This window comes from Lutra lutra, chromosome 2 (genome assembly GCF_902655055.1).
Source record: "Lutra lutra chromosome 2, mLutLut1.2, whole genome shotgun sequence".
NCBI lineage: Eukaryota > Metazoa > Chordata > Mammalia > Carnivora > Mustelidae > Lutra > Lutra lutra.
In genome coordinates, this window is record NC_062279.1 from 99,029,026 (window position 1) to 99,049,006 (window position 19,981).

At 35.0% G+C, this 19,981-nt stretch overlaps 1 protein-coding gene and 1 non-coding gene across 2 annotated transcripts in view; one reads left to right on the forward strand and one right to left on the reverse strand.

Moving 5' to 3' along the window:
• The window catches only part of STPG2 (sperm tail PG-rich repeat containing 2), a 578,171-nt gene that overhangs the window by 34,378 nt on the left and 523,812 nt on the right, over positions 1-19,981 (reverse strand). The gene's annotated exons all lie outside the window — the stretch shown is intronic.
• On the forward strand, positions 2,693-2,799 carry LOC125094497 (U6 spliceosomal RNA). Its single transcript, XR_007125525.1, has one exon. It is a non-coding gene; the product is annotated as a U6 spliceosomal RNA (small nuclear RNA).

A 19,981-nucleotide genomic window follows, 5' to 3' on the forward strand; every position in this document is an offset into this window, starting at 1 on the left:
GGTTTTATTCTCTGGTGTACTTCTTTTTATTTGAGATATCATAGTGTCTAGTTTTTCATGGGTAATGAAAATTTCCTAATTTGTTATTTTCAACCTAAAGAATATATATGTATATATACATACATATATATATACATCTTGTTCTAGTCACTTTGTAATATTCTTTTACTAATGCTAATGCTTTTAGTACTATTTCTTGTGTTCTTTTTTCCATACACTCATGTCATTTCCATCTCTCATTTTAATATTTGCTCTGCATATTTCATTATTTTTCTTTTTTTTTAAAGATTTTATTTATTTATTTGACAGAGAGAGATCACAAGTAGGCAGAGAAGCAGGCAGAGAGAGAGAGGAGGAAGCAGGCTCCCTGCTGAGCAGAAAGCCCGATGTGGGGCTCGAACCCAGGACCTGGGATCATGACCTGAGCCGAAGGCAGCGGCTTAACCCACTGAGCCACCCAGGCACCCCTCATTATTTTTCTATACTGCATTATATGAAACCTCTGGAACAGGGGCACCTGGGTGGTGCAGTCAGGTGAGTGTCAGACTCTTGATTTCAGCTCAGGTCCTGTCTGAGGGTCCTGACATTGAGCCCCCACATCAGGCTCATGCTCAGTGTAGAGTCCGAGATTCTTTCTCTATCTCCCTCTGTCCCTGCCCCAGTCTGCCTTCTCTCTCAAATAAATAAATAAATCTTTCAAAAAACTCTCTGGAGCAAAGCTGAATGATAGTTGGTATCATTGTCTTCATCCTGGTTTTGGACTAAAACTAATGTTTAATATTTAATGTTATGCTTGCTATCAGGATTTTTTACATAGTTTTAAAATTATTTTACTGTACTATCAAATCCTATTTTAGTTCAGCTTTTTATTGGAAAAGGTCCTTGAATTTGGAAAACAATTCTTCAGCATCTTTTAATGAAATTACATTGGTTTTATATTTTAATTTGTTGATCTGATTAATTACATCAAAATACTTTCTACTGTTGAGCTATTTTTTCATTCCAGGAATGAATTCTACTTGGTGGTAAATATCATTATTTTAATTCCTTGATCCAGTAAATATTTATTTATGACCTAGTAGACACCTGACACTCTTTCAAGTAACATTTCCAAATCCAAATGGAGATATCAAATAGGTAATTGGATACATTTTGTGGAGCTTGGTGAGAGAACCAGAACCAGGTCAAAGATATAATTTGGGAATAACCAGCATATAGGTGGTATAGAGTTATAGTGAGATTAGTGATCAAAAAGAAAAGGTCCTGCAAATACATCATGGGCACTCCAACATATGATAACAGCTTCATAAGAAGGAATTAGTATACAAGACCCCGAAGAAGCCAGTAAGATGAAAGGAAAACAAAGAAAGTTTGATATACCAGTAGTCATCACCTAGCCCGTTAAATTTGGCTAGGAAGTTAGGTTTATTTTCAGTTTGTGTCTTAGTAATGTCCGTGACTGTTTTCTCAAACTACAAAGTCACATAAGCCTATATCATCAGGGAACAACCTATAACAATTTCAATGTCCCTGTGCTTGGATTGTATAGTTACTACTACAGTCTTTCATAGTTGTTCACTTGCTGTCTCTCTGAAAGTACATGTGAGTCGGTGCACGTGTGTGTGTGTGTGTGTGTGTGTGTGTGTATAAGACCTCAATATATATTAACTAACACTGTTTTGTCATTGTTATTATTTTATTTTTATATTAATTGCTATTATTTCTTTTTACTTATTCAAGTCACATTTGTTCTTTGATATATGGGTCATTTATAATGAGAATTTATTTTGGATAACAGTTTTCCATTTTCAGCTCTGAACCCCTAATTGTCTGGGTGGATGTCATCAGTTCTAGGAATTCATCAATCATGATATTCTTAGATATATCCATAACAAAAATTACTGTATCATTATAATCTACCCTCAATCATCAAGGTTTCTTTATGATTCTGTTTATCTTCTTTTTTAAATGTTCATAACTCCTCTTTTTTTTTTAAGATTTTTTAAAAATCTATTTATTTGACAGACAGAGATCAAAGTAGGCAGAGAGGCAGGCAGAGAAAGAGAAGGAAGCAGGCTCCCTGCCAAGCAGAGAGCCCTATGTGGGGCTCGATCCCAGGACCTGGATCATGACCTGACCCGAAGGCAGAGGCTTTAACCCACTGAGCCATCCAGGTGCCCCATCCTAACTCCTCTTTTATTATCAGCATTATTTAATATTGTTTGTCTGCATCCTTTTCAAAAATCTTATATCTAGTTTATATAAATCCAGTAGATATTTTTAAATCACTTATTATTTTGTAAGAACAGATACTTTGAGTAAATAAAGGCAATTGGACACAGATATGACTTATAAAGAATATATAGCCTAATAAAAGAGATTAGAGCTATCACATAACCAATAGAAACACAAAGTAGGAATTAATATGTTTCTGATATAGAGGATAAAGATAAGCAAATTAAAAGGAAGAAGTCAATATTTCTGCTTTGAGTGGCTGACAAGTCCACCTTTAAACTGGGCTTTGAAGCATAAATTGATTTTGTAAATGTAGAGATGACTAAGTGATACTCAGAAAGTGAACACAACAAGTAAACAAAGTGAGAATACTGGGTCAAGTGATATAGAAAATATCAAGTACTTTTTTTAAGCTAAAATTCATGAATAGGAAGTACTGTCTAAAAAGTACATTAAGGTGCTCGCTTCGGCAGCACATATACTAAAATTGGAATGATACAGAGAAGATTAGCATGGCCCCTGCGCAAGGATGACACGCAAATTCGTGAAGCATTCCATATTTTTATCTGTCTGCCTCTCTGCCTACTTGTGATCTCTGTCTGTCAAATAAATAAATAAAATCTTTAAAAAAAATAAATTAAAAAAAATAAAAAGTACATTAGGACCAGGAAATGGAAAGCTCTGGAGTAAGTGAAGACTTTACTTTTTACAGTGATCTGGTCAGACTTTTGCTTTAGGTAGATTAGCATGACATAAATTTGAGATATGAATTGGAAAAATTAACAGAAGATTGCCATAATTTTCTGATGATATTTTCAATGATTTTCAGTTAGCAAGGTTGGATTTATTTTTATCTTGGATCCCATTTTGTCCTGAGTCCTACTAAATTTCAACATAGTTGCCAAAATACGTAGATTAGTAGTTTGTTAAATGCCACTTTCCATTATTTTTGCACACATTTTGTTATAGATTAATTTTAGTAAAACTAAATAATGTGATAAATTTACTAGGTTTTCTCTCATTCAAGATATTCAATTTAATTATGTTATTATTAATATTACCTAATAATTCAAAGAGCTGATAACAACTAAGATAACCACAACAAAATGAATAAGGAAGAGCTTGCCATACTAGATCTCTAGCCTAATTAAAATCGCTAATTTATTAAACTGACTGAAAACTATCTCAATGGTAAGCATAAAATAGAGCCTAGCAAACAAGCTAAGATATTGGTCAACTTGGTATATATAAGGCAAGGTATTATAAATAGATAATGGATGCTAAGACAATTGTTTATCCACATTAAAGGTAATTGGATCCCTACAACAATGGCATACAAACACACTTACAAATATAAGATCTGTCAAATATCTAAATGTAAAAATAAAAACCTCGAAACTATTAATATATATATATATATATATATATATATATATGAAATTTAGGGATAGGAGATGATTATTTAAACAACAATCAAAAGTAAAATGAATAAAAAGATATCTAATTTGCTGAAAAGCTGGTGGCATGTAGGTCTAGAGATTTTTTATCAACTATAAAGTTAGGGGACAAAGCTATTATTCTGAATACACTTCAGAGTAGCTTACCTGGACCATCTTATCCTCATCAAAATGCAGCAGAACATAAATGGCATAAAGTAAAAAATCTTCTGTTTGGTAGAAATAGTAAAAGAAATTCTCCAAGTCTACCCAAAACCCTTGATTAAAAATAAACTCTATAGGGTAACACATAAAGACAATATCTTAGTAGGCTATGAATGTTCTTTAGAATCCAGCATTCTGATATTAGATGCTAGATCTCCTCTACTGCATAATTAAAATAGCTACATAATTGAGCAACATCAATGTTTCTCAATTCAAGTCCTAAAGACTTATGCAAATGACATATCTGATAAAGTGTTAGTATCCAGATTATATAAAGAACTTATAAATTCAACACTCAAAAAATTAAAAACCCAGTTAAAAAATGGGCAGAAGACATGAATAGACATTTTTCCAAAGAAGACATCTAGATGACATCTAGATGGCTAACAGACACATGAAAAGATGCTCAACCTCACTCATCTGGGAAATACAAATCAAAACTGCAATGTGATATTACCTCACACCAGTCAGAATGGCTAAAATAAACACAGGAAACAACAGATGTGGGCGAGGATGTGGAGAAAGGGGAACCCTCTTGCACTGTTGCTGGGAATGCAAACTGGTACAGCTACTCTAGAAAAGAGTATGTAGGTGCCTCAGAAAGTTAAAAATCGAACTACACTAGGACCCAGCAATTCACTACTGTGTGTTTACCCAAAAGATACAAAGATACTGATTTGAAGGGATATGTACACCCTGATGTTTATAGCGATATTATCAACAATTGTCAAATTATGGAAAGATCAAATGTCCATCGACTGATGTGTGGATAAAGAAGATGTGGCTTAAAAATATATGTACAGTGGAATATTACTCAGCCATCAAAAAGAATGAAATCTTGCCATTTACAACAAAGTGGATGGAGCTAGAGTATATTATGCTAAGCAAAATAAGTCTCTCCACTGAGCATGGAGCCTGAGAAGGGGTCGATCTCAGGATCCTGAGATCATGACCTAAGCTGAAATCAAGAGTTGGACGCTTAAGTGACTGAGCCACCTAGGTACCCAAAAATGGTCTTCATTTTGTATAAGAACAGAGACATATAGATAAGAAGAACAAAATAGAGAGTTCACAAACTGAACAACATACAGTATGTTGATGTTGTAATGTAGCTGCAAAGGTTGTTCAATGTAGAAAGAAAAATATTTTGGAATAACATTTCTGGAACAATTTTTTATATCCAATATCAAAAAAAGGTTTTCTTTATCTAGATCATGCCATATCCAAAAATTAAATTTGAAATGGCTCTTTATGTAAGGGCTACTGCTACAGAAACTCTTGGAGGGAAAAAAAAAAAAAAAAAAAAAAAAAAAAAAAACCTAGTAGAAAATCTTTATGTCCTTAGGTAAAGCAAAAATTTCTGAGACAGGATACAAAGTTATGTACCATACAATAAAAAGTTGATCATTTGGACTCCATCAAAATTTTTTTAAATGTTTTTCAAAAGAAACTACAGAGAAAATTAAAAATCAAGCCATAGCCTGGGAAAAAAATATTTTAAAAACATAATATCTTATTAAGAATTATAATCAGAATATATAAAAAATACTTACAGCTCAGTAATAAGACAAAAATCAATTCAAATAGTGACAAAGATTCTCTCCTTGGTCAAACTCTAGCCAGGCTCCTCTGAGCCCTCTCTTGACTAAGCCTCAACCTTGGCTTATAAAGCCTTGGACAAAATACTAATAGCTCAAGACCACCTTCCAAAAGTGACCCTAGCTCCCTTAAAGTGCCTGCCTGAGGAAACTGACAAAACACTTTGCTGTTTTGCAGGCTATGCTTCCAAAAGAACTTTCTGTTAGTTCCAGGCAACACTTGAAAAGTCCCTGTCTCCTGGTATCTGTGGGAGGGTGGGAGCCTAGCTTTGATAAATGTGGCAGTTAAAAAACTAATACAGGTTTAACATGGACCAACCCCACTCCCCAATTTTTGCAATTTTTCATTTCCCTAACTCTATTCTGCCCCTATCCACCTCCCTCTGTATTCCCTCATTCTCCCTTTAAAACACTCAGTTACTCCTATATAATCAAAGTTGAACTCACTTCAACTGGACTCTGTCCCACAATGGAATAGGGTATTACTGATTAAAATCTGTCCTTACCACTTTAGTGTCTGGCTTTGTTTGCCTTTGATATTAGGCAAAATATGTGAATAGACATTTCACGGAAGATGATTATAAACAACAAATGAGCATATGGAAAATCACTCAATATTATTAGTGATAGGTAAAATGCAAATTAACTTACACACTAACTATAATGGCTAAAATTAAGAAGACAGTGTTAAATGTTAATCATGACAAGGAGCAGTTGGTACTCTCATACATCTCTAGTAGAAATATACAATTTTTCAACCACTGTGGAAACTTCTTTGACAGTCTTTTGTGAAGTTAAATATATACTCACTGATCTCATTCTACCTATTTACCCAAGAGAAATGAAAACATCTGTTCACATAATAATTTGTATTCAAGTGTTCATAACTGTTTCAGTCACAGTAGTTTAAAACTGGAAGTAACTCTAATGCCTCATCAATTTTTGAATGGATAAACAAAATATTGTATAGTCATATAATGAAATACAATTGAACAATAAAAAAGCAAGCTGTTGACTCATTGAGCATCACAGAGAAATCTGAAACCTATTATACTGAGTGAAATAAAAAGACACAAAAGACCACTTTGCTATGATTCAGTCTACATAAATTTCTAAAATAAAATAATAATAATAATAATAACCACAGATAGCAGAAGAGTGGCTGCTACAGGAAATGGGTCATTGAAAGAAAAACTCGCTCCAAAGAAGTGATAGAAGAGGGTGGAAATTGGGCAAATGTGTGAAGGTAGTCAAAAGGTATGAACTTTCAGTTATAAAATAAGTTACAAGGATATAATGTACAGAATGGTAACTATAGTTAATATTATACTGCATATTTGAAAGTTGCTAAGAGAGTACATTTTCTTTTAAAGATTTTATTTGTTTATTTGAGAGAGGTGAGCATGAGCAGTGGGGGAGAGGCAGAGGGAGAAGCAAGCACCACCTGGAGTCCAGTGATCCCAGAACCCTGAGATGGAGAGTGGAGTCCCACAGAGCTCAATCCCAGGACCCTGAGATCATGACCTTAACCAAGTCCGATGCGTAACCAACAGAGTCACCCAGGTACCTTACAAAGAGAGTATATCTTTTTTTTTTTTTTTACTTTTTAAAAATTTAATTTCTTTTCAGTGTAACAGAATCCATTATTTATGCACCACACCCAGTGCTCCATGCAATACGTGCCCTCCCTAATACCCACCTCCAGGCTCCCCCAACTCCCACCTCCTGCTCCTTCAAAACCCTCAGATTGTTTTTCAGAGTCCATAGTCTCTCATGGTTCATCTCCCCCTCCAATTTCCCTCAATTCCCTTCTGCTCTCCATCTCCTCATGTCCTCCATGTTATTTGTTATGCTCCACAAATAAGTGAAACCATATGATAACTGACTCTCTCTGCATGACTTATTTCACTCAGCATGATCTCTTCCAGTCCCATCTGTGTTGATACAAAAGTTGGGTATTCATCCTTTCTGATGGAGGCATAATACTCCATAGTGTATATGGACCACATCTTCTTTATCCATTCGTCTGTTGAAGGGCATCTTGGTTCTTTCCACAGTTTGGTGACTATGGCCATTGCTGCTATGAACATTGGGGTACAGATGGCCCTTCTTTTCACTACATCTGTATCTTTAGGGTAAATACCAAGTAGTACAATTGCAGGGTCATAGGGAAGGTCTATTTTTAATTTCTTAAGGAATCTCCGCACTGTTCTCCAAATTGGCAGCACCAACTTGCATTCCTGCCAACGGTGTAAGAGGGTTCCCCTTTCTCCACGTCCCCTCCAACACACGTTGTTTCCTGTCTTGCTAATTTTGGCCATTCTAACTGGTGTAAGGTGGTATCTCAATGTGGTTTTGATTTGAGTCTCCCTGATGGCTAGGGATGAGGAACATTTTTTCATGTGTCTGATAGCCATTTGTATGTCTTCATTGGAGAAGTTTCTGTTCATGTCTTCTGCCCATTTTTTGACATGGTTATCTGTTTTGTGTGTGTTGAGTTTGAGAAGTTCTTTATAGATCCTGGATATCAGCCTTTTGTCTGTACTGTCATTTGCAAATATCTTCTCTCATTCCATGGGTTGCCACGAAGAGAGTACATCTTAAAAGCTCTCATCACAGAAAAAAAATTCTATAACTATGTATGGTAGCAGATGCTAACTAGACCTACTGTGGTGATCATTTCACAATATATATATAAATATCAAATAACTATGTTGTACATTTGAAACTAATAAAATGTGTCAATTATACCTCAATAAAAATAAATAAATAATGATGGGAATGTTCTGTTGTAGGATTTTCATGGTGGCTATACAACTATTAAAGCTCACTGAATTAAACCTTTAAATTTAGTTTTAAATTTTTATATGAATAGAATATCATAAAGCTGATTAACAAATAAATTAATTCTTTCATGATACTTATATCCATTGAAGGAATAAAAACTGTTATTAGGAAAAAAATATTTTGTTGATTCTGAGATAAAGTTTTTAATACTTTAAAACAGAAGGCATCGTACAATGTATGGTTTCATAATGTCAGATGGGAAACATTTTTCTTTCTTAATACTTTATTTTTTTTAAGATTTTTTTTATTTTTATGTATTTATTTGACAGACAGAGATCACAAGTATGCAGGGAGGCAGGCAGAGAGAGAGGAGGAAGCAGGCTCTCTCCGGAGCAGAGAGCCCGATGCGGGGCTTAATCCCAGGACCCTGGGATCATGACCTGAGCTGAAGGCAGAGGCTTCAACACACTGAGCCACCCAGGCGCCCCGTCTTTCTTAATACTTTATAAATAATAAGGCTTCTAATACTTGATGGCATATTAGATTCAATGAAATATGATAATACTAAAAAGTTGAGTTAAACTAATTCTGCCGTATTATGTTTACACTATGTGTGTTTACACTATGTGTGTTTCTATATACACACATATAGATATAATATATCACAAGTAAGTTGTGTTTTAATTATGTATTTCAAAACTAGAGAAAATACAGATTACAATAAAAACCTATGTATTTACCATCCATAATAATCAAAATTGCCACTTAACAACAACAACAAAAAAATACAATCCCCTCTCCCCTTTCCTTCTCTTTGCACAGAAATAAATATAATCCTGAAGATGTTACATGCTCTTTATACCCATATTCTTAAACTTCATATTCATGGCAAAAAATAACCAAGTCAGGGCATTAACACAATTGAATACTCTCTAACAATCAAAATAAATGAACTAAACTGACACATATCAACAGAGATCACTCTTGAAAACTTAAATTAGGAGGGAAATCAAATAATCAATGTATGATAATAACAATACCAAAATATTCTAAGCTGTGTTGCATGTGCTAGGCACTGTTTTAAGCATTTTACATATATTATATATATGTACACACACACACACACACATATAGATAATAGATAGATAGATAGATATATTAGTTCATTTGATCCTGAGAAAAGCCATGAGATATTCCAGTTTACAAATGAGGAAAAAAAGGCATAGGAGGATTAAGCATTTTCCTGAAGATCAAATAGCTAATAATTGATTTATTCTGTTTGTCTGTCCCCGGAATCTGATCTCTTATCTACCCTAATATGGGTAAATATGATATTGACCTAAATTGCTATAAACAAATAGGCACAGGGAAATTATGTCTTATTCGGGTAAAAGTGGAGAACAAATACTTCAGGTCAGCAAGGTGGATGGGGTTAAGAGAGTGGATAAATTATTCAGTCTTTCAGGAACCCAGACTTAGTGCAAACCCTCTATCTTTAAAAAGATGGAGGCTTCCATCTGGGTTCCAAGATGGAAGATTCTAAGATGGAAGATTCCAAGTCATCTGGCTTCCAAGATGACTCCAGTAATCCTGATCTAACAGAAAGAAGAATAGCATAGGGGACAACACAAACAATGTTTAAGAGCCTGGCTTGGAAGTGGGAGGCATCATGTCCACGCACATTCCAATGACTAAAATTCCATTATTTGACCACAGTAACTCCTAAAAGGAGCTCAGACTTATGACCTCTATTTTCTCTTTTTTGATGTTAACTCTCCTGTTTCCAGAACACTAGTCATTGGCAAAAAGCGCACAAACAAATGGACTAAAAGACAAGTAAATATGTAACTAAATCCTATTTATAGAGTAGGGAATTTAATTAATATAACCTCAACTGGCATGGCAAATGTATTTTTGATTCTCTTTCTGTTTCACTAACTCAAAAATTTTTAGCTTTGTTTTTTTCTAGTTTCAATAGTTGAAATTATTGTCTTCATTAGTTCATTCTAAATTTATGGTTGGATATTAACCTCATATTACCTGAGTCCTAAGTACACTATTGCAAGTTTTGGCAGAAACTCACATTCACCTAGCTGGATTTTAGAATTGCTATGGACCAACGATTTCTATGTGTCTTCTGCCCTTCTCTCTTCCCCTTAATATATGTTTATTGAGGTCATCCTATCTTGTTCTCCTGCATTGTATGTTGGATAAAAAAGGACAAATTCTCTTTCTAGTTTGTAAGTCTTTATATTAAGTGAAGCTTCATCTAAGAATCTACCAGTTATGTAGCAGCTCTGAGAATAGGATTTCGATAGGATTTAGATGATGAGATTGTAGACTTCAAGCTAATGCTGAAATGGGATGAGACTTTTGGGGGAGAAGAAAATTTTTCATATGGGCAGGATTTGAATATTTATGGCAGAGAACAGATAGTAATAGGCTGCAATTTCAAAGACAGCTATATATCTCTCATCCCACAAGCTTTTCTGCAACCTGACATTAACATTCCTCCATCATAATAATTAAATGTATAGGATAATACAAAATTAATAAAATATATACATCACATACTTACACTAGAATCCTAAATCCTAGATTAAACTCTATCTGTTGTTGACAGTATAAATGAGAAACAAGAGAATATAAAACAAATATCAAAGCAAACATTTATTTAAAGATTTTATTTACTTATTTAGAGAGAAGGTGAGCATGGGGTGGGGCAGAGGGAGAGGAAGAGAGAGATCTCAAGCAAATTCCATGCTGAGTGTGGAGCCAGAGGTGGGATTTGATCTCATAATCCTGAGATCATGACCTGAGCTACAATCAAGAGTCTAATGCTTCACCTACTGAACCACCCAGGTGCCCCTCAGAGCAAATATTTTTGATATAGTTAATGAGTGACAGTGCTCCAGTTGCAAAGTATTTCAGTTAATCTCTATAACAGATTTTTAGTACTTGTATTTTTAGTGTTACTTTTTTTTTTTTTAAGATTTTTTTTATTTATTTGACAGATCACAAGCAGGCAGAGAGGCAGGCAGGCAGAGAGAGAGGAGGAAACAGGCTCCCCGATGAGCAGAGAGCCCAATGCAGGACTCTATCCCAGGACCCCGAGATCATGACCTGAGCCGAAGGCAGAGGCTTAACCCACTGAGCCACCTAGGCGCCCCCTTTAGTGTTACTTTCAGAGAATAATTGGCTACTCACAAATATATAGTAATGGATATATAATAAACATATTAAAGATAAATTTACTTTATTGAGCTTATTAACATCTATATATATATATAAATAGCTATTGTCCACATGAGCCTAAATATTTGCAGATTTTTTTCCTTAATTTTCAGTCATATGAGATAAATGTAAGAATTATTTTTTACATTCTCTGTAGATTTCATGAACACATTAAATACTTAAAAATGATTTACACACACACACCTACATATGTTGAAAAATCAGAGAGAGCAAATGTGTCTTATAAATTATACACAACTAACATTAATAAAGGCAAATTTCTTCAGTACTTTCATTTTCTGCTTCTATTACCTTAAACATGAAGAAATCTTCAAAGAACCTACTTACGTGCCCAAAAAGGAAGAAAGTGTTTTCAATCAGAATGTATTATAAAGTGAAAGCAAAAACCAGTTTGCGATTTCTCGCTTGATTTTAACAATTACAAGTTTCTGCTTATATCAATATAGCATTTTAACAGTTGAACAGAATGTTTTTTGTATCTCTAGGTAGACAAAATAGAACTGCCTCAGGAAGAAAAAAATTATTAAACACATTCCCCCGCCAAGACCCATGCTGAACTCAGAATTACACAGCGTGCACCTAGTCTCAAAAGACTGTGATTTACTTTTCAGTCCAATATTTCCTGCTGCTAGAAAAGAAAAAAAAAATGTAAGCTTTGTTTCATGAGAAAGCTTTAGCCTGAGAATTACTGCACTACCATGGTTACTCAGTGAAATACACTGCATAATCTACAAGGTAGCAAGAAAACATTAGGTTTGGAAAATAAAATGATCTTTCTGTTGGAAAGTCATCCACATGCCCCCTGTGCACGCTTAGATACCTATGCAGTTTACCACATTCTCCTGGAAACATCCGGACTCTGAAGAAGTTCCCACAGAGAAGTATGTGTATCCCAGCAGTGTGCAAATCATTTCTCTTATCTAATAATCTCTTACAAATACACCTTTGGTTGTTCTTTGACTTTCCTAAAAGGTGAGACTCAGCATGGAGCATTCATTTTGTCTGCCAAATATTTTTTCAGAAGTTGTTTGTTTTTATGCTGTTATACCTGAGGTGGGAGCTCATGACTCCATGAGGAAAGAGAAAGCAGCATTCATATTAAAATGCTAAGGAACATGAAGTCAGCTTCTCATGTTTAACTCCATCCTTTTTTTAAAAAAAGCAGGCGTTCTTCTGACTATTTTACAAAAAAAAAGGCTTATTGAAAATGAGTTATACAAGAAAAATAAATATTATTTAAAATAAAAATGGTGAAATAGTTTTGAAATACTACTTACTTCCATTACTTTAAGTATAACAGGACAAAAAACAACCCATGCATGCAGCATATACAATTTGAACTACTTGCCAATTCATATTTTAATAAGCTAGAATTAGTTATGCAAAACTGTTGATAAACAAGTCCTTTACACATGTCCAGTTACATTCTACTATAGCATGTAAGGGAACTAGTAATTTAATAAATATCAATTATTTAACATTATTGATCAGGTTACATAAAATTTATAGCATTGATATAAATGTTCTGGGTAAGTTCTAATATAATCAGAAAAGACAATGCTTTTCTGCCCTATCATATGCTTTCCAAATTATTTTTCAAATTTTGAGGAATCATCTACCAAAAAAATTGAATTAATAGAGATATACTTCTTTTATTTAAAGTCTTCAATCTAAATAAATGTGCATTTTTGTTAATATCTTTCTGTTAGACAATTAAATTAATTTTAATTATCTTATACTCAACATAAAATCATATTTAGAAACTATAACTAAAAGATTGCTGTGCTGGGGTGCCTGGGTGGCTCTGTGGGTTAAGAGTCTGCCTTTGGCTCGGGTCATGATCCCATGGTGCTGGAATCAAGTCCTGCATTGGGCTCCCTGCTCAGCAGGAGCCTGCTTCTCCCTCTCCCTTTTCCTGCTTCTCTCTCTCTGGGTCAAATAAATAAATAAAATAAAATAAAAAATTTAAAGAAAAGATTTCTGTGCTGAATTAGAACTTTAAAAAAGTTAGCAATGTTCTAGGTATCCATGCCGTATTGCAACACTCTTAGAGCTATGGTATAATCTATCTGTCTGAGAAATGCGTATGATTTCAAAATATCATAAGGAAAACAAATTAGCAAGCTATCACCACGAATTTTTCCATTCTTTCCATATTCAGTTACAGATTTTCCTGATTCCTCTTTTTCATTATCTCTATGTCTTCTGTTATTTATTCTATTTCTTTTGTTGCCTCAGTGTAACTTATAGATGCTGAGGCTTAACAATTTTAATGGTAACAGGCTGGAAATAGTTTCCCTGACCACGTGCAGGAAGGGGAGGAGGAAGCAGTTATACACCGTTCTTGCTACACAGACCCTGGAGAAAAATCAGAATCCCACAGACCTTTTCTGTTTCTGAAAAAGAGGGTATGTAAATAAGGTATTTGTTTACTAGATGAAGGGTCTTCTTATGTTTAAATATTTTTAAAATTTTAATTCCAGTATAATAAACATACAGTGTTATATTAGTTACAGTTGTATAATATAGGGATTCAGCAATTCCATACATTACTCAGTGCTCATCAAAATAAGTATACTCTTAATCCCGTTAAGTAAAGGGATTTTAAGAAAGAAATACTCAATTTAGTCTTGCGGGTCCATCGTGCATTAGGCATTCTCAAACTATGACTCAGTTTTCATTTCTGAAGCAAACCATGCTACCCACCTTTAAATGGTAGATTTTTAGTAGCACAGAATGTATTCATGAGGAGTAATTTTGCTTAAATGAGTGAAGTATTTTTGAAGGTATGTGTCATTTTCATGTAAGGTAGTAAAAGAATCTTAATAAAAAAGTCCATGTGCTTAAATTTTTATATTCTGAAGTTTAAGAAAAACCTTTTTACAAAGATCTCTTTAATATTTGAAAAGACTTTTTCATTCTTGATTATATGTAATACTGCTGACCACTGCTGTTATTTAATTATAAAGACTTTTAGAAGTCACAAAACAATTGTTTTCATGTATGAAACAAAAGATAAATGCATAATCGTACAGTTTAGGAAAATGTTATTTAGAAATTCTTGCAGTAAAACTACAGCTAGAAAAATTAAAAACAGCCTGAAAAATCATAATGGTCTTGAAACTTGCAACAAATACACACATTTTAACTAAAATAAGAAACAAAGACACAAAAACATGCCAACAGCACAAATTTTTGACTTATTTTTAAATATTGCTGCATTTCTAAAAATAAAATATAATACATAGACTTCCTGCAGAGATAGAAGATTAAAACAGTACTGAAAAATCTCCCTCCTTCAATATTTAATGAAATGAAGAAAAATAGTAGAAATCACAAGATTTACGAACAGGATCCAAAACTATGAAAGATATACAATGAAATACCCAACCCAAAAAGAAGTAGCCAATAAAAAACACAGACGATCTCAGTTTTTTTAAAAAAGTATCATCCTTGCCCCAGCTCCCACCCAAAAACAATACTTAGGAAATGATGAGACGAGAAAATTCTGGAAATTCTCATCAACACTTTCAAATTTTTAGCAAAGCTAGCTGGAGTGATTCATCAGCCCTGGGAAAATAAGAACGATTCCAAGAAAGTAAAAATAACTTATATAATGCAGGGAAACATCAGCAGAGTGAGAAAATATCACCAGGATTTTCCATATTCCGGGATAGTATACTGAGTTAAGTAAAAGATCTAAAAACTATGGGAGTGCCAAAGTTTTTGCTGGGGTGAGTGGACTCTGACATGGAATTTAATAAAACAATAATAAAAAGAACACAGTTCAGATTACACAAAGCTGCAGCTGAGGCCTAGCCCTTCTATAGTTCATTCTTTTATTCATTCATTTGACCATTCTTTTTTTTTTTAAATAAGATTTTTTTATTAAATATATTTTTTTCAAGATTTTATTTACTTATTTGTCAGAGAGAGAGAGAGAGAAGAGAGAGAGTGCACCAGCAGGCAGAGTGGCAAGCAGAGGTAGAGAGAGAAGCAGGCTCCCTGCCGAGCAAGGAGGCCAATGTGGGACTCGATCCCAGGACCCTGGGATCATGACCTGAGCCGAAGGCAGCTGCTTAACTGACTGAGCCACCCAGGCATCCCCATTTGACCATTCTTTATGGAGAATCCATGATGTCTCTGGCGCTGTTCTAGGCAGTGAAGAAATGGTAATAAACAAATTAGACAAAAATATCTAGTTTGAAAGAGTATAATAGAAACAGCCTTTTATTTATTTATTTAAAGATTTTATTTCTATTTATGAGAGAGAGCAAGAGAGCAAGTGGGAGAGGAGGAGGGAGAGGGACAAGCAGACTCCACACTGAGCAGTACCCTGAGATCATGACTTGAACTGATACCAAGAGTCGGATACTTAATCAACTGAGCCACTCAGGCACCCCTAGAAACAACTTTTTAAAACAAATAAAACCCAGATAAGTTTACAGCTTATTAGAATACAATAAATGGAGTGGAAAATTAAAGGAGAGAAGAGAAACAAGATGACAAATGAGCAAAGACTAGAAGAAAGTTAGGGAATGAACCATGGGCACAGGTGAAGGTAAGATTCCAAGCAGCACACACAGGAAGTGCAAAGGCAAGTATGGGAAACAACCCAGCTGGACAGTGTTATTTCCATGGAGCAAGCTTGGTGGAGGTTAGAAGCTGAGAAAAAAGAGTAATTGGGTGGGGTACCTGGGTAGCTCAAGTGTCTGTGTTCAGCTCAAGTCATGATCCCAGGGCCCTGGAATGAGTCAGGGTGGTGGGGTGGGGGAGAGAGCAGTCCTTGCTCAGCAGGGAGCCTGCTTCTCCCTCTGCTTGTGTTCTCTCACTCTCTCACTTTCTCTCATTCTCTCTGTCTCTGACTCAAATAAATAAAATCTTGAAAAAAAAAAGTAATTGGGTTGGAGGAGGAGGCAGGCATATGGCATAAAGCCTTAAACACCATTGTATGTATTTTGGCTTCTACATGGAATGAGAAGAGAAGCCATTGAGTGTTGCGAACAGAGGAGAAACTTAATCTAATTTATAATTTAATTGGCACATCCTGGCTATTGTCCTGAGAACAGACATTAGGAAGAGCATGTATAGAAGCAAGGAGACCCATTAGGAGGTTTTTAACAATAATTCAGAGAAAAGATGATGACAGTGGTAGCAGCAGAGATTATGGAAAGAGGTTGAAATTTGGACATATTAGGAAAGTAGAGCCAATAGAATTTTCTGACTGAGTATATGACGATGTGAAAGAGATGAGTCAAACCAGAAGTTTGGTTTTGGATATGGAAATTTGGAAATGCCCATTAGAAATCCAAATGGGGATTTGAGGTTTAAAATTTAGTTAGAAAAGACCCCAAAATTTTGGCATCAGACAGGACATCCATCCCAAAAGGGACCTCACCCCTTCTGCCAAATATCCCCCTACATCCAAGTGCTATTTAGTACCTCTTGGGTTAACCAGTTCACCCACACCTTGGACCACCAAACAGTTGCTCAGCTGCTTAGGCTGGCCCACAGATACAGACCAGAGACAGCAAGAGAAGAAGCAGAGACTGGTTCTCTGGGCTGAGAAGCCTGGGCTGAGAAGAAAGCTGCTGCTGGCAAAGGAGAACTCCCCTGTCTTTCAGAGGTCACCTGTCTTTCAGGTTGGGGTTAATACTGTCATCACGTTGGTGGAAAACAAGAAGACTCAGCTGATACTGATTGCACATGGCGTGGGTCCCATTGGGCTAGTTGTCTTCCTGCCCACTCTGTTTTGTAAGATGGGGGTTCCCCTCCTGCATTATCAAGGGGAAGGCCAGGCTGGGTGATCTGGTCCACAGGGAGACTTGCACCACTGTTATCTTCACACAGGGTAACTTGGAAGACAAGGAACTCTGGCTAAGGGGGTGGAAGCTATCAGAACCAACTACAGATGAGATCAGCTGTCACTGTGGAGGCAACATCCTGGGTCCAATGTCGGTGGCTCACACTGCCAAACTGGAAAGGGCAAACTTTCAAGAACTGGCCACCAAACTGAGGTAAGTGCACACTGTTGAATTTTCTATCCATAAAAGTAATAAAAAGTAGATCTTATAAAAAAAAAAAAAAAAGAAAGAAAGAAAGACAGACAGACACCCTAACTGGAGGTAAAACATGGGACTTTATTGACATAGAGTATTTAAAGCTAATGCCAAGGTTGTGAAATAGAGAAGAGGAAATTAAAAAACCAGAGCCAAAAAGAACTCCAATAAGGGAAATCAGAAAGAACCAGAAAAGGAAATTAAACATATATGGCGAATAAAGTAGGGTTGATATCCTGGATGTCATGCATAGAAGTTTCAAGGAAGGGTGTCAAGTGCTATGGTAATTGCTGTTAATAGGTAAAATGAGGACTAAGAACTCACCATTGGGCTTAGCCACATGGTAGTTACTGTTGGTCATGAGAAGAGTGGTTTCTGCGCATATGTAGAGAGTGAAAATCTATAAGGTTCAAGGAAAAGTAAGAGGAGAGAAGTTGGGTGAAATGAGTATAGAAACTATAAGAAAGTTGGCAGTAAATGGAGACTAACAGTGACTGGAGGGGATGAGGGGTTAAAGAAACATTTTTTAAAATGTGATATATAAGTTTGTTTGCTGCTGGGGTGATCTAGAAGGAAAAGGGGAAGAAGGGGAGGAGGAGAACTGCTGAAGAGATGTCTTTGCATGAGAGGGAAACTGGTTTAGCACACAGTGAGGGAGGAGGCCTTAGAGAGGCACAAAAAACACTCACAAACAAACACTACCAAATTCGCAAGGGGAGAAAGTGTGTAGATCACAGTATTTAGTCTTTAAATATAGTAACAGAGAAAATAGTCTTTCAAAGTGGAAAATGTGTCAAGAATAATTCAGTCACTCAAATCAGAGCAAATAATAAGATCTAAACAAAGCTGCCCATTTTAAGATTTTTTAAAATCTGAAGGTGCATAGCATATGTAAACTATTCAACCATACCATAATAGGGAAAAAAGAAAAGAATAAAATGTTCGAGGTGGGGGAGAAGCAAAAGACAAAAACAAACAAAGAATGAAACATCACATGCAAAATAGCACAAAGAATTTACATGAAACATAATCCAAGGCCTACTCTCAAGAACATTTTGAGATATAAAAGAATTTAGAGAAATTAGGAGTTGAAATGGACCACACAGATAACATGAAAGACAACAAAACAAGTTGAAACATAAGATTTCACGGCTGAGGAAATTGAGAGACAAAATATTGAAATTGAATGTATAGATTAGAAATAGCAAGAGTCAGAATAAACATGATAAAAAGTCAAATAAGTGACATAAAGAAAATATTTGAGGGGTTCCTCAGTGGCTCAGTGGGTAAAGCATCTACTTTGGGCTTAGGTCATGATCTCAGGGTCCTGGGATTGAGCCCTGCATCAGGCTCCCTGCTCAGCGGGGAGTTTGCTTCTCCCTCTGCCTCTGCCTCTCCTCCTGGTCCATGATCGATCTCCCTTTCTCTCAAATAAATAAATAAAACCTTAAAAAAGAAAATATTTCAGGTATTTAAAAAAAGAGAAAATAGAAACATAATAAAGATTTTCATTGAGAGATGATGGCAAGTAGGCACACTGAGATGATCAAATACACAAAAAATACTTATTGGAAATCTGGTAAATGGAAGAAAAAAATTAAGAAATATCTTATATAGATATATAAGATATTTCTTAATTTTAAAGAAATATACATATATATTTATATATATATAATATATAATATGACCACATTCTCTGACACGAAGAAAGAAAGGAATCTAAAGATACCATACTATATAACAGAAATAAATTTAATAGAACATTAGCAAATGACAAATTTCTGATTAAACTATTCTGTGTCCATGATAAAGAATTACTTAGGCATAGAAGCAGAAAATGCAAGTCAACTTCAAGAAGAAAAAAAAAGTCAAGTTTGCCTCAAATTTCATCAAGCAACATTTAATAGCCAGAATACAGAGAAACAGTGTCTGAAATCTCTGATGAGAAAAGAATGGGTGAGTGAAGATCAGAAAGTTACCTTTGGATCTAAAGGCAAATGTCAAACATTCAGATACATGAGACAACACGTGAGTGCCCATGAGTTCATGAATGGTTAAAATATTAGCTATACAGGATTCAAATCCAAACAACCAAAAGATGACTCAAAAATTGAGAATTCCAAAAAAGTTTTTTAATGATGTAAATTAAACATGGTTAATAAAGGGATGGTGGTAAATATTGAATTTTTTTAGGGAACTAGGGAAAACCATCTAGAAAAGTTGGGGTTGTAAGACAGTCTATAATGTAAACTCTGACAAAGAAAAATAGCACTAGCAATAGAATTAGTGGGAGGAATGGTAAAATGTGTTATTTAGGGAGGGGGTCACTACATGCAGATTAATTTGAAACACAATTAAAAACATTTCTTTAATGGCTGTTTTCTCC